Raw genomic sequence first — 16377 nt, forward strand, 5'->3', positions numbered from 1 at the left:
GAGCAAATAAGCAAAAAAAAATATATTCTTACCTCAAAAAGGTCCCAAGAATATGTGGTAAAATAATTATTTCTAGTTTCATTTCAACATCACAAGGATGCTTTGTAAACGCGATATGAATATCAATTAGAACTATTGTAAGCTACAAGAAGAGACAAGGGATTTTTAAAATGTATTAAAAAGAAAAAAAAAAAAAAAAAACCTACACTTCAGAACACAAATTTTATGTTGCAAATTAATATATACCATGATTGTGAAGAAATAACTGTGACATGAAAAATACCATACTTAAAACAGTATGGCCAGACACACACAAAGTACTTCTGTTTTCAGTAGGAGAGAATGGGATGAATGCACCAAATCTGCAGTTTAATATACTTTCATGCTATGCTATTACTTCTTTTATGCAGAAAGTCCAGTAACAGAGCTAAAATCTCAAGTCTTTGGCAGATCTAAGTGCTTTCAGCTGTATGTTTCTTGACACACAATTTTATGCTTTGGCACCCCTAGTTTTGTATAGCATCTTTACATACAGTGGTACCTCAGTATACATCCTTAATCCGTTCCAGATCCTTTGACTTATACCAAACAGGAATTTTTCCCATAAGAAAAAGGGAAAATGATTAATCCATTCCCATGAAAAAAAATCCTATTGTTATTGGCATATTATACATTGATGGGGTTGTATAAAATAGTTTAAAACACTTCTTAATACTAAAATACATAAATACAAAAGCAATTTAACCTCACTTTACTTTTTAATAACATCTTTGTTTTTCACAATCTTAGATACCGTCGTTCTCGGCATACGGTATGCAGCAGCCAAGTCCCGGATATGCATGCCACCTTCATACTTTTCAACAATCAATTCAATTTTACACGAAAAAACACAAAAATCACGTGAAAATTCACAGAGTTATAGCGCGGGTTGTTCACTAAATGCTAGCAACTGGCGTACTGACGCTCGTGGGCAGTCGTGGCTTTGCCTCGAGAGAGGTAAACAAAAGGTAGCACGCGGTGTTCTAGCACGCGAGTGGTATTCCAAACAAAGGTCGTATACCAAGCAAAATTTTTCACGTCTGAACAGGATGTATACCAAGTTGGACTTATTCCAAAGCGGACGTATACTGAGGTACCACTGTACCGCTTTAAAAAAATAAATAAATAAAAAAAGATATCAGCCTGTCAGGAATGCTATGCACATCACCCTGGTGTGTTATATTTGACGTTTTCTCATAAGGGACTTGCTTGATTGTATTTGATACTAATGTACAGGTGCAGGCTTAGGCTCTTAGCAGTGCCAAAGACTGGCTGATCATTTTAAGGATAGATGCATCAAACGTGACCTTATCCACTCCTAAAAGTACTTGAGGGTCGACGTCAGCGACAGACTGGAATGATTCTCATGACAAAGAGGAACTACAGCATTATAAGAAAGGGCAGAGCTGGCTCTTTTTCCTTAGGAGACTGCTTTCCTTTAATGTGAGAAGTGACATCCTTCATGACTTCTACAACTCTGTAATAGTCAAAGAGATTATCTACACTGTGGTGTGCTGGGCCAGTAACATCATTTTAAGAGAGGCCCACCAAGTCAACAAGCTAATTAAATGGGCACACTTAGTTTTGGGACACACTCTGGACCCCCCAGCTGATAGTAGTGAATGAGAGAATTTAAATAAAATGGAGTGTTAAGAATAATGCTGCATGTCCTCTCTCTGACACACTAACACTGAGGACTTTCAGCCAACAAATCATTCAGCAAGTGTGAGACCATGTTCCTTTAATGTGGACAGTGACATCCTTCGTGTCTTCTACAATTCTGTGATGGGCAGTGCAATTTTCAATGCTGTGGTGTGATGGGCTGGTAATATCACTTCACGAGCAGTCCACCGAATCAACAAGTTAATTAAAAGGGCAGGCTCAGGTAGAGGACACACCGTCAGGAGGTCATAGCAATAGAGTGAATTAAAACAAAACTGTGCCATTACGAACAGTGCTGCACATCCTCTCTCTGACCCACAAACACTGAAAACTTCCAGGCAATGAATCAGTCAGCAGAAGTGTACCATGGGAGCTCCTTTATACCAACAGCAATACATCTGCAGAATGCCTCACTGCAACTGGGATGTCAAAAGTTTTCTTTTTGGTGATTCTAGAGTGTGTGTGTGTGTGTATATTTAATCTTCCCATTTATCTATGTATTTATTTACAGAGCTTCGGTAAAAAGTCAAAATTTCCCCCTGGGGACAAATAAAGTTCTACCTATCCATCCATCCATCCATCCTCAATGGAGGATTCCCATCTTGATAAAGGGAGCACCTCACATGTCAGATGTTGTACATGAGGAAAGATTAAAAGAGCTGAGCCTATACAGTTTAAACAAAAGAAGATTAAGAAGTGACATGATTGAAGTGTTTAAAATTATGAAGGGAATTAGTCCAGTGGATGGAGACTTATTTTAAAATGAGTTCATCAAAAACACGGGGACACAGTTGGAAACTTGTTAAGGGTAACTTTTGCACAAACATTAGGAAGCTTTTCTTTACACAAAGAACGATAGACACTTGGAATAAGCTACCAAGTAGTGTGGTAGACAGTAAGACGTTAGGGACTTTCAAAACTCGACTTGATGTTTACTTGGAGGAAACAAGTGGATAGGACTGGCGAGCTTTGTTGGGCTGAATGGCCTGTTCTCGTCTAGAGTGTTCTAATGACATCTTATTAGCTGCAAGGTCTGTAAGAAACAAACTCGCTCCTTTACAATATTTTTACTTCATTTGATGAATAACTTCATTTCTCGTCAAGATTAAATGAGATACCAGATATCAGCGGACTGGAAAAATAGAAAGGTTTTCATTCTTGTTGCTAGATCACTAAAGAGATAATCAGTGATAGAGTTCAAGAAACCCCTCTGTATGGCAAAGAGATTGCTAATGTTTAAAATGTATCAAAATTAAGGAATCCAAAAAAAGGACGGAAACAAGTTCAAGGTCAAAACCAAACTTTACTTCTGCATCCAGAAACAGGCACAATGGGGTAGTAGCTGTGAAATGCAAAAATGGACTACAGAGTTGTCAAAACCTGCAGCCGGTTTTTCTCTCTCACAAACATCTGACAACTGAGCTTTGCTTCTTGCTCTGCTTTTATTAACAAAAAAGTGCTGATGAGGTCACATATTACCACATACTGCACATGACAATGAAGCACACAGCATAACAAAATGTGCCTGCTTCAAGCACCAGAAAACAAATTAGGAGAAAAGAAAAACACAAAAATATAAAACACCTTCATGAAACAAAATGGTTCTCATTTGCATACACATACTTTCAGAGCTAAAGTTCTTAAAAGGAAGTAGAGAAAAGCCAAGCAAAATGACACCTTTTATTGGCTAACTAAAAAGATTACAGTATGCAAGCTTTCGAGGCAACTCAGGCCCCTTCTTCAGGCAAGATGTAATCAAAGAAGAAGGGGCCTGAGTTGCCTCGAAAGCTTGCATACTGTAATCTTTTTAGTTAGCCAATAAAAGGTGTCATTTTGCTTGGCTTTTCTCTACATTCATAATGGCTAACACGGTACAACAACCTAGTACTTAAAAGGAAGTATAAAGTAAACCATTACTTTAAGGGGGTTGAGAACACCACACACCGACAGGCAAACTATACAACCAGCACATAGGCTTTCCCAAAAAACAAAAAAGCACTTTATCACTACATAAGAAGCGAAGTTCAGGATAGATTCACTACTTAGAACTGATCAAGTAATTAAGCAGACTTTATTTTTCTTAGGAGGCTGTGATCCTTTAATGTTAGTAGCGACATCTTTTATATGTTCTACAACTCTGTGATGGCCAGAGTGATTTCCGATGGTGTTGCACGCCGAGCTGGGCAACATCACTTCGAGAGAGGCCCTCCGAATCAACACGCCGATTAAAAGCCTGTTTACACTTAGCATGTTACCCATGAGGGCTCGCTAGGGTGTGCCGGATGTAAAGTTCATCAGCAGTCATGGCAAGCAGACCCTCACGTCAGCAACCTCCTGCCGCCAGAATTTTGCAACTGCGTGGTCCTGTGCACACACTAGACAAAAAAAGGGGTGGGGAGGGCTCATTTAAGGAACAGCCGTGTAAAATAATACCTTTCTACCCGCACCTATACAAACCAAGATTAAATGCACACAGAGGGAGCTAAATGTGCACAAAGTCATGATGAGAAATCAAAGATAAAAGTTTGTGCAGGCAGAAATGGGAATACTTGTAGAAAAAAAAACTTTGGGGGTTGGTAGAGAGACTCAGCAACAGCACAGTGCACATAAACGGGTCTTTAGAAGGAATGTCGAAGTTATGGAATGGACTCTTGACCCGCTGGAGGTAGTAAAAAGAGAAGAGAATGAAGACACACAAGCACTGAGGACTTTCAGCCAACAAACTGCTCAGAAGTGTGTCATGAAACTCTACTGGGGCTCCTTTATACCACCAGCAATACACCTCAATGGTGCCTCACTAGGACTGCTCTCTTCATCAGCCAGGTCTGAACTTTTTTGTTTGTAATTCCTGTGTATGTTTGATGAGAGTTGCTGTTTATTATAATACTTCTGCATTTCAGCTGAATCAGCCAGATGACTCTGAAAATTCAAACATACAGTAATAGAAAACTGTTGAAAATGTAGAGATGGTATGTTACTTTAATTAAATTGATGTCCAAAATATTTATTATAAATAGACTTGTTCTTAGAATACTTTTCATTACATTTTATCCAGTTTACAAATCTAAGTCACTATTACTGTTCATTTAAAACGGGTGGGAGGTTAGTGATTGTCTACTCATCTGTTCCCTCATGTTGTATTGCATCGAAGAGTGACTGCCAGTCGGTTACAAAGCACTTACTCCGACAATAATTAAGTACGGGTTTAAGATAATTTTGATTTCCAAAAACAGAACTGCAATAAATCACAAAAACCACATCCGAGATAAATGACTGGACTTCCAGACCTCCTAAGGAACACCTAAAAAAAAAAAATTACTACTCACTGAATCAAATTGTTCAATACTCGCTATACTTTTCAAAGAGCTTGAGAACACAATTTTTTTACAAAACAAACAAAAATAAATTCTTTACATAAATGGCAATATTTGAGATAATACCAATTTGCCCCAGTAGGTCACCAACACTTCAAGTCTCTCCAGGATCACTGCTTCAGCTACATGACTCGGTACTTACTGTGCTCCAAGCTCTATTGATCCTTTGTGTGAAGACATATCCCCTGGTTTCAGTCTTGAATGCATTTCCCTTTAACGAACATTGGCGCCCTGGATATCAGGATTGTTATTTAGTGGACAAAATTCTATTGGACCCACTTTGTTGATGTATTCTGGCATGTTGTCCTGTTCAAAGTTGTGGGGCACAAATCAGTACGTGTAAAATTTCAAATGTATCAGTGTAGTAATGTCAGCTAAGGTTAATGTACCAGTCATTTATAAAGACAATAAGTGAAAGGAAACAAATTAACATGAACTCCAGGTAGATTACACAAACACTCGTTCATTAGCTTGTATTTATTTAAAAAGTATTCATAGAAACAAGACTATTTTTGGATCAATATTGGAGTAAAACCGTGTAATGTAGCAAAGTGAAAGTAGTTTTGAGCATAATTGAAAGCAGATATTTCTCCAATTAATAAAATGTGCACCTTGTGATTCTGTCACATGTTCTCCTTGTTATAGTTAAAGAAATGATAAGTGCACTGAATCACTATTTAATATAAAGTGTTATTTTCATTTGTTAAAATGACAAGAAATACAAAAATGTAAAAACTTCTTAATGCTCAAAAGCAGTCACCAGAATGTGCAGTAGTGAATCACGAACACAGCCTTTTAAACTGAATTACTTCAAGGGAAGAGTTTCAAAAGAAAATATGCATGGATGAAGAAAATTTCTAATCACTTTAACTTTAGTAGTTTTCACTATACAGTCATGAGGGAGCAATTTGTTAAATAAAATCTTAACATTTCAACAAAAAATGTAGATAAATCTGAAAACAACCCATTTGTGATAAGAAAAATTCCAACTGTTCAAAGACTACTTCAGCAGAATACAAATGGGTAGCCCCTTTCCACTTTTGCAGACTATACCAGGAATTTACCAGTAAATTGGTGGGTCGAGGGAACGTGTGAACAAAGCAAAGTCAAGAATTCTCAGGGAAGTCAACCAGGTCAAGACCTAAAATAACATCTGGAAAATCCGGAGGTCAGCATATGAACGAACAAAGGCGGAAAACTGTCACGTAAACTAATCAAATTATCGCAGCATGTTGGCACACACAGGATAGGTTCATTCACATAAGCATCCACAAGCGAGAGCTGAGCAACTAGCTAAATCATCTCACTTAGGGTTTCATTATTTTGTAAAGTTATCAGTTTGTAAAGTGTCTATGATTTAGATGGGTTTTGAAATCAGGGAGCTATTCCCCATTCTTGCCAAGAGGTTGGGCTATGGCTGGAAGTGTGGCGTAGTGGTTAAGGATCTGGACTTCAAACTCTAAGGTTGTGGATACAAGTCAAACTTGGGGAAAAAGAACAAACAATGTAACCAATTGCACCTCAAATGTTGCAAGTCATCATGGAAAAAAGGCATCAGCCAAATAAGTAAATGTAAAGGCCAGCATTTCTCACCTGCAAAGAGAGGATGTGTAGAAATGAAGCAGTAGTGAGCCTGCAAGGAACAAAGCACACAACTGCTGGAAACGGAGGTTCATGCGGCATTTTGAAGTGGGAAAAGATGCAATGGCATCCCTTTGGTTTTTGATTTAGCTCAGCTGGGTCTTTTTTGTTTCCCCATCTATGGGGTTAGGTCTCGAATGCATTTTTATGAAATATTCAAACAGAATGAACTCATCATTCAAAAGTTTAAATTTACTAAAATATTTTGTATCAGAAAAACAAAAACTGAAAATTTATGGTTATGTTACATTACAGGATTTTTTCCCAGTGATTTTCAGCTGTAGTCTTCATTTACATAATCTTAGCATGTCTGAGACAGTTGGCAGTTTTCTCCCAGGACTCTTAATGTGACATACCAAGAACTCAGTCCAACTGGTCTGCGACTCACTCCAATACAAATCAAACAGGTTTTATTTTGTTGTTTGATGTGCAGTTTTCTGTCTACACGAGAGTGGACAACCAATGAATGCTCATCTGGAAGCACAATGCTTTATAATGTATTGGCAAGAAATAAGGAACACGAGTGTAGTGAACCTCACAACAGAAGAAAGGCTTGTCTTTCTGAAGTCTCGCGTTTTACATACTAAAACAGAATGGACAAAATAGAGTCACGACTGATCTCTTCATACACATAAACCCTTCATCCCACAAGCAGATCCATCTGGCAGCACGATATTAGCCGTCACTAAAAGGTGCAAACACGACTGTGCTGGAAGGTCAGCACTCAGTCAGTAATGCGGACATGGCCAGCGATTTTCAGTCATTTAAATTCACATGGTCTGACAAGGAGATCAGCGATTGCCGTTGGCTAATCTGCCATACTCCTGGACTAGAAGTTACATAGCATAACATTGGCTTTAATCACTCAGTGATCATGGGCCTTTAAGACTTTCCACCACCTCATCCAAGTTTACAGTTTCAAGTGTAAATACAATCAACTTGGAAATCTATGTGAAACAAACATCCTGGAAGAAAATTTCAGATGGCTAACCTTTTTTCTAGTTAAAAAATAAATAAATAAATAAATAATGTATGAAAGGAATGCTAAAATCTAAGAGGAGATTGTGCCGCAAAAACTGATGCGCCATGGTTGAACACGAGTTAAATGCTACCAGATCTGAGAAAGAGTGCATATACTGTACCACAACTCAATCAACATCAGCCCTGAAGATGTTATGCATGCACCATTTATGATGCTGTCCATTGGACTACTTAATGCACGCTTGGACCTGGACTACTTCAAATTCTTAGCACATGGCTATAAGGGACACACTCACATTCCTTGGAACATTAAGGAGTAGGTCTGCAATGTGAACTGCCTCTGGCATGTTACAGTATTATAGTCGAGGGAAGCTGGGACACATTAGACCTGCAACTTTGGCTACCTAGGCTGGGGCCCTCTGTATGGTGTACTTTAATTTGCATGTTACTTAAACTAAGCGATTTCCGATCAGACACCTATCTTATTGTGCAGGTCCTTGAAGTACAGAGTGTTAAAACAAGGCAGTCTTGGATGTTAAGGGTAGGTCTTGGTAGAGCATTTTCAATACCATGAGAACTAAACAAAATGCTATCATGTTATACTGATCTACATCTGCATTACCTCAGAAGGAGGTCCAAGAATGTCAAAATTTTAAATGTGAATGTGGTGAATAAAGAAGGCTGAAAAACCACATCTGTCACTGTAAGTTTTAGTTCCTGCTGTCAGTGAAAATGTCCTCAATTACTGCATTTGCCAGGAAAAGACAGCAACAGTAACCATGTTGCATTTTGACAACCTGGTACAACAAAAACAATTTTCTATATAATTTAGCACAAGTTGTATGTCTCTAATCGTTACTTCCAAATGCATACTTTCTTTTAAAAAAGAGAAAAAAAGAAGAAAACAAAAGACCCTTTATGAAACTCTGCCAACCTGACAATGAAGCCACTGTTAAGGATCAGATTTACATACAGTGCTGCTGGCTTCAATAACTGCTTTAATTTCAGCCATGAAAATAAGCCACTCCCTGAAGTAGGTTATCAGAATTTGTTAGATAAGCTTAAGTAGTGTGAATAAGCTTGAACACTTACATTAAAAGGAGGGCAGGCACAAGGGCAATTCTATATGTCACATACTCGGAAACAGCTCTATAGAGATAAACTTAATTAACAAAACTTCCAGAAATATGTGAACATAAAGCAACATTCTTAAAGAAACACACTTTAGTAAATGCCACCACAAAACATAAGGTCATTTACAGCTACCAATAAACTTACCATGAGCGTCCATTAGTTTTTTTAAATTGTATTTGAGATGAATGCATGGTACCTTTTTTAAAATCTTTATCAGAAGCGGATAGAAAACAAAAAAAAAAAAAAAAAAAAAATGCAGAAACATTTTTTTTTCTAAAACACACAGCATGAACTGAATAACAGCAGTATTAAGTATTACAATCTGTAAAAATTTATAATGAAACAACTGTATTTCACTAAGTTGACCATTGATGACAGGTAATATTACACAGAATCCAGATTTATGACCAGCACCAGCCTTTAAAAATACATCCTTTAGAGAATAACTGAAACAAGACACTGGAAAGAAAAAGCTGTACTTAAAAAAAAATAAATAAATAAAAAATAGTGTGTGCATATATATATATATATATATTATAATCTCCATTATCCAACCCACTATATCCTAACTACAGGGTCACGGGGGTCTGCTGGAGCCAATCCCAGCCCACCACAGGGCGTGCACACACACATATCCACACACCAAGCACACACTAGGGACAATTTAGGACTGTCAATGCACCTAACCTGCACATCTTTGGACTGTGGGAGGAAACCAGAGTACCTGGAGGAAACCCACGCAGACATGGGGAGAACATGCAAACTCCACACAGGGAAGACCTGGGAAGCGAACCCGGGTCTCCTAACTGCGAGGCAGCAGTGCTACCCACTGCGCCTCCCTATATAAAATTAAAAACTATACATACCTTCTGTATTTTATGTATATCCTTTTGATCATAATATTATCTATGCTAAAGATGCTGCACTTCAAACAGCTATTAATATGTCAAATCCAATGCTGATTTGACACACTATATGAATCCAGGTTGGGGGTTGTCTTTTTGCATGATCTTTGGCAGTCAGAGCACAGAGTCAGTTGATGTACAGCAACACTGGAGCAATTTTCAGGTTAAGGGCTTTGCTCAAGGGCCCAACGGAGTAAGATCCCTTCTGGCAGTAACAGGATTTGAGCTGGTGACCTTCCATTTACCAGCACAGATCCTTAGCCTCAGAGCCACCACTCCAAACAACGATGAAGCTTCCACAGCCAAAATGTACTTTTTTTTTTTTTGTATCTTTCATTTTTTAGCGTGGAAATAATCTCCACATTTTTTGTCTCTTTTGGGTGGCAAATGGACACAGCCATTCACACTTTTTACCAATGGCCTAATAACAAGGATGTTTTAAACAGGACAAAATAAACCAAAATGAACAAGAAAGAAAGACAAAAATGTACTGGTTGATGACTGAATTATCTGTACCACCATTTTCAAACTTGTTTATCCAAACTGGGGTCAGGACAGTTAGTCCTGCTATCAACAGAAATGCTCCAGTAAGCTTCACAATACTGCTTTGCAAAATGTCTGCTTTAACATTCTAATTGGGAACACATAAAAACTGTGAAAACTTAAAAACATATTAGATCTCAATACCCAAAATGAAATCAGTGGCCAAAGTGCTCCAAGGCAGTAACACGAAGTATCACCCAGTCCTGACATGCAAGTCAGTTGCACCATTAAATATTGCCCTGGATTCCTGGAAGTTTAATCATGTCCCTCGGATGATGATTCCTGGTAGGAGTCAAAAGGTTTAAGAATAAAAACCTACTTTAAGATATATGATTCATTTTCTCCCTTTGTGGATTTCTAGCTGCAAATATGCAAACCATATCACAGACCTTCACTTCCATTATTATGTGTACATCACCGGCACAAGGTATCCGACAACAAACCATCCCACAGAGGATGACAACCGACTGTCAGATTTGAACAGCAAACATGGATGAAAGGTGGCTGGCAACCTCTGCTACAATTACAATGCCTGAGCACTGTACCAAACCTTAAGAAAAAGTAGTTTTATTTTTAATTTTTTTTTTTTTTAGTTCAGCCTTATTTTAAAACAGCAGCAGAAAATGAATAGATGAGGAAATTAGGCTATTCAGTATGCTACAATTTAATATGTTAATGTCATAGAAGCGGGATAATAACAAAAAAAGAAAATTCCAACAGAAACACAAAACTCAGGGAGAAAGAAATGATGTTTCATAATTAAATGCGGCAAAATCATCAGTGCGAAGACAAGTGGCTTTATTGTCACAGCATTCATACACAATGTTAACAGAGTGGCATGAAACAACATTTACCAGGACCACAGTACTACACATATACATGAACACAGGACAAGTGCTGACATTTATAACTAAATATAAAACACACACTAACAAATGAGTGGATAATAGTTAATAATCGAATGAGAACAACTGTAGTAACAGATATTCTGCATATAAATGCAGATACAACTCTACTAGTGTTACAGCAACCTTTAAAAATGTGTAAACTTAAAAGTGTGATAAAATATATTACTTGAAGTATTCAACATTTGTATTTTTTGCTGTGCACTACAAACATTATTTGAAAGACTTCTAATACAAGGCCAAAGTAAATTTCATTCAGTAGACATGGGAGTGTGCCAATTTTGCCAGTCTATTTGGTACCCGCATTAGGACAGGCAAAACTAAACTTCAGTTTATATATTAAATAAAAAGCATCCATCTTGTCACAAGAGAGTTAAATTTAGGGTGACCCAACATTATTTAGCTCTTTACACTGTACATTAAGCATCCCAATAAATCCCACCCATCAAACATGGGAGTGTGCCAACTTTACCAAGTACCCACGATTGGGTTGGGCAAAACGCGACTGCAATTTAAACAAAATGTATGAAAGTTTAAGGTGACCCAGCACGTTGCAACTCTTTTATAGCCGTGCGGGTCGACAACGTGGAATTACTTATTTTTCTAAACAATGGATAAATCCTATTACGCAATCGAATATTTATGTTGTGCAGAACTTTCGTCTTGCTGGTATCGCCCAGTTTGCACAAGCTGTGTGAATATTACCTGGCTGCCCGTAAATAAGTTGCCAGACTAATAATAAGTAGCTAACCCCAGCCTCGGCTTTTGATAATAACAACAAAGGTAATAATGTACAAATCGGATATCACTGACGATTATTACAATCGCTGGACGTTCATCCATAAAGGTTAGAATCCACTAATGACGAATGTCGGGGAGCCCCTGCATATTCATGCCTCAGTGGGCGAAAGGTAGGAACAAACCCGGGAAAGGGACACTAAGAAAACCCTACCTATAAATTGTTAAAAATGCTATGTGCTAAACGAATAGGACGATAGATGATAAGGATGAATAGGATGATAAGTTAGGTGGAACGTGGGCCCTTAAATATCAATGTTGTGCTGAACAGAGCAAAATTAACAGATCATATATAACTAGAAAACGTGGCAAACGTTAATCGTTCAACAATCAATCAATCAACATTTATTTATATAGCACATTTTCATACAGTGCTCTTCTCGCGATCTTACTTGCACATCCGTAGCAATTAACACTCGAAAAGTACATCATTTCACAGCTGACAATCCAACAGGTTAGTGTTATCGGGTAGTATAACAAAAACAAGCAGCTGCACGAGTTACAATTTGAGGACGACAAGTCGGAACAGAGTGCTGCGGTCGCGGCCCGTGCCCTAACAGGCAGGTTCTCACCCAACATATGCACGTCTGGCTACAGGCAATGCACAGGTTACGATGGCCGTACTCCACTCTCGATGATTTACTGCTCTCCTTCCCAACTAAAGCGACGCTTACCTTGTAAACAGACTTAACTCTGTTTCCAGACGTGCTGCCACGGCGTTTACTTTCCCTTCACATTAGCACAAATCCGCCGCGCTGAAGTCACAGAAGTCATCGCGAAGCCCTTTCAATCACCGGCTTGCCTCCGCTTCCCACTTGATTGTGCTGGAGTGACTTGGAGGATAGTTTAACAACCCTCCAGCAGATTGTTTTCGCATGGAGCCAATAAACAAGTCCGCACTACAATTAGGCTCACATCAAACAGAAGCAGAGGAAATGTCACACGCTCTCGTTCTCCCACCAGTGTGCCCCCGCAATCAAGACAAGTTAAAAACAACAAAAAAAGAAAAGCACAAGAAGCGTGCGTTTTACTTACTGACAACTGCAAATCGCCCCCTGTCTCGAATTCCTATTATGTGAAGAAACCTCACAAAATAAAGTCCACTCTGTACAAAATCTGTCAAGAAGCTGAATGCATTTGGTACACCACCATCAGCATCCAAAAGCACAGTACGAACTCCGGTATGGGAATTCCGGACATTCCTATGCAAAACTGTCCTCCGTGGGATTAATAAGAAATGTTCTCTCACGAAGAGCAGCGGCTTGAGAAAGTACACACGAGCTTAAACAAACAACAACGTGGCATAAAAAAGTTGTTGGGTCGCTTATTAACTGCTTTCACAATATTTTCTTTAACTCGTCGCCCACGAGGGCAGCCAAAATGCAACAAAGAATGTCTACTTGTAAATAAAGTTGTACATACCAATGGTCTGAGGAGAACCGACAACGAATCCAGCAATCCTGCTTACCAGGTGCAATCAGACGTAAAAAAAAAAAAAAACACGATATACTGACGGTTTCAAATTCAAACACGCCTACTGCGCCTGCTCCTCCCGTCGTCTGCGCGTTCCGTCCTTAGTTTCACATCGCAGAACTAATATGCCGTACTTCTTCCTGACTTCTCTGCTTCTCTTCAGCTAAACGCAGTTACACATTTCTCTCTGTTCTGTTTCGCTGCCCAATTGAGTTCTTTCAAACTGGACACGCCGCTGCTACTCCCGTGGGATAAGGTAGGGCTAAGCAAGTCAAGGTTCAAGAAAGCGCATGCAAAACACCGGTCACGCACTGAAAGCGGTAACGCCCAAAGTATTTTAAGAGCGCACTTCAAACAACATCCCGAAATAACAACTGTTTATTTCACTCTGGAATTAGACGGTATGTCAATGGCTCTAATCATTTGCCAAACCCTATCGCCATCCTTTTTAAAAAAAAAAGAAAAAAATAAAGATGAAAAGGTTGAGTACAGTATAAAATGTGATTATCGTAATTTATGATAAGAAAACATTCTAAAAACCGCTTAATGCGATTTAGGAATTATCCCAATACAGATGACCTGTCCGTCGCAGGCACCCTTCATTCACAAACTCGTGTTTTAAAAGGGGGGCGATTTAGAGTTGGATATTAACTTCCAACTCTGAGGATGCCTAATTAATGATAACTCACGTGGGCAGGAAGAGCACTATAAACACACACAGATCAACAGGAGGCAGGATTTGAACCCACAATGCTGAACTCATGAGACAGTAGTATTAACCACTATGCTACCAGCAATATATTTTGACTGATGTAACAGATGAACTGGCATCCCAACTGGGATGGAGAGTGGTCCCTTCACTGCCCAGGAGGCCATTATGGAAGGATGGCACAGATGGATGCGCATCATGGTTGGGATGATTCCTTTTCCCTTTTGAAGTCTGGGGAAGAATAGACAGCTTGATAGTTTGTCCAGGGGCGGACATTTGGCTTTTACAGAAGCTTTTTAAAAAAATAAGTACATATATATATATATATATATATATATATATACAGTGGGTACTGAAAGTATTCAGACCCCTTCAATTTTTCACTCTTTGTTATATTGCAGCCATTTGCTAAAATCATTTAAATTCATTTTTTCCTCATTAATGTACACACAGCACGCCATATTGACAGACAAAAAATAATTTTTGGAATTGTTGCAGATTTATTAAAAAAGAAAAACTGAAATATCACATGGTCCTAAGTATTCAGACCCTTTGCTCAGTATTTAGTAGAAGCACCCTTTTGAGCTAATACAGCCATGAGTCTTCTTGGGAAAGATGCAACAAGTTTTTCACACCTGGATTTGGGGATCCTCTGCCATTCCTCCTTGCAGATCCTCTCCAGTTCTGTCAGGTTGGATGGTAAACATTGGTGGACAGCCATTTTCAGGTCTCTCCAGAGATTTTCAATTGGGTTTAAGTCAGGGCTCTGGCTGGGCCATTCAAGAACAGTCACAGAGTTGTTGTGAAGCCACTCCTTCATTATTTTAGCTGTGTGCTTAGGGTCATTGTCTTTTTGGAAGGTAAACCTTCGGCCCAGTCTGAGGTCCTTAGCACTCTGGAGAAGGTTTTTGTCCAGGATATCCCTGTACTTGGCCGCATTCATGTTTCCCTCGATTGCAACCAGTCGTTCTGTCCCTGCAGCTGAAAAACACCCCCACAGCATGATGCTGCCACCGCCATGCTTCACTGTGGGGACTGTATTGGACAAGTGATGAGCAGTGCCTGCAGTCCTTTAGGTGTCTTTTAGCAAACTGCATGCGGGCTGTCATGTGTCTTGCCTCTCCTCAGTGTGTGGAGACAACCAGGCACTGCTCATCAGTTGTCCATTGTTGCTCCACCCCCAGCCGGGATGCCCAGGAGGACCGGAGGAGGGCTTGTACCTCCTCCAGACCGCGAGGGGCGACCGCCCTAGTTATATTGGGGGCCACGGGTAGAGGGCTTGGAAGCCCAGCCCTGTAGGGGCCCGTGGCCACCGCCAGGAGGTGCCCCAGTGCCTGAAGAAACCTGGAGCCCAGCACTTCCGCCGCACCAGGAAGTGCTGGGGGGAAGAAGACAGGGGACACCCGGAGGGCTTCCGGATGCGCAGCCGGCACTTCCACCACACTGGGGCATGTCTGCGGAGGAATGCCGGTAAGCAACTGGAGCCCATCTGGGTTCCTATATAAGGGGCCGCCTCCCTTCACTCTGGAGCGGAAGTTGGGTGGAAGAAGGATGGAGCTGGAGAGAGGACTGGAGGCGGCCAGAAAGGCAATTGGACTGAGAGGCCTGGACTTTGGGGGATCAGTGCTGGAGGCACTGGGGGTGCACGTAAATATTGTAAATAGTGTGAATAAATGAGTGTGTTGGGTGAACTAACGATGTCCGTCTGTCTGTGTCCGGGCCATCTTTCACTATATATATATATATAGTAAAAGAGAACAAAGATAAAGATTTTGGAGGTAAAGGTAAAAATAGTAAAGCTTTTCAGCAAACTGAACGTCTCTGAAGATGTCAGTCTCAAATTAGGCTATCCATGGTGACACTTCCGGTTAAATACAGGCCAGGCAGGAATTGTCGGGTCAAGGTGGGCGGACACCAGAAGAGATCTCAGAAGTGATAAGGTTACCAATCATCCAGACTGCAGAGGGAGGAACAGAAGAGGTGTTAGAAAACAGCGCCACCCTGTGAATCGACAAGGAGTTTTCACTACCAGAGCCTTTAAGATATCCACAAAGTGCACATTGTCACACATGTGTGTACCTTCAGGGCTCATCAGATGTACATTATACCATCCTGGGACAAGAGGGGAGCACTACCTCTTACTGTCACCTCTCTTTCTCTCTACAGCTCCAAGAAGATGCCCTATAAGGGCAAATGACTCCAGCCTTTCCAGT

General features: G+C 39.8%; 1 protein-coding gene across 4 annotated transcripts in view; it reads right to left on the minus strand.

Moving 5' to 3' along the window:
* The window catches only part of cobll1b (cordon-bleu WH2 repeat protein-like 1b), a 123215-nt gene extending 109653 nt beyond the window's left edge, over nucleotides 1-13562 (minus strand). For 2 of the 4 annotated variants that reach the window (XM_039757517.1, XM_039757514.1), the window contains exon 1: nucleotides 13405-13562. The gene's annotated coding sequence lies outside the window, so the exon portion shown is untranslated. Of the gene's footprint in view, nucleotides 1-12656; nucleotides 12834-13017; nucleotides 13355-13404 lie in introns of those variants that run through there. The other 2 variants (XM_039757515.1, XM_039757516.1) reach the window with 2 other exon arrangements.
* Between the last annotated feature and the right edge of the window lie 2815 nt (nucleotides 13563-16377).

The sequence above is a fragment of the Polypterus senegalus genome, chromosome 6 (assembly GCF_016835505.1).
Source record: "Polypterus senegalus isolate Bchr_013 chromosome 6, ASM1683550v1, whole genome shotgun sequence".
Taxonomy (NCBI): domain Eukaryota; kingdom Metazoa; phylum Chordata; class Cladistia; order Polypteriformes; family Polypteridae; genus Polypterus; species Polypterus senegalus.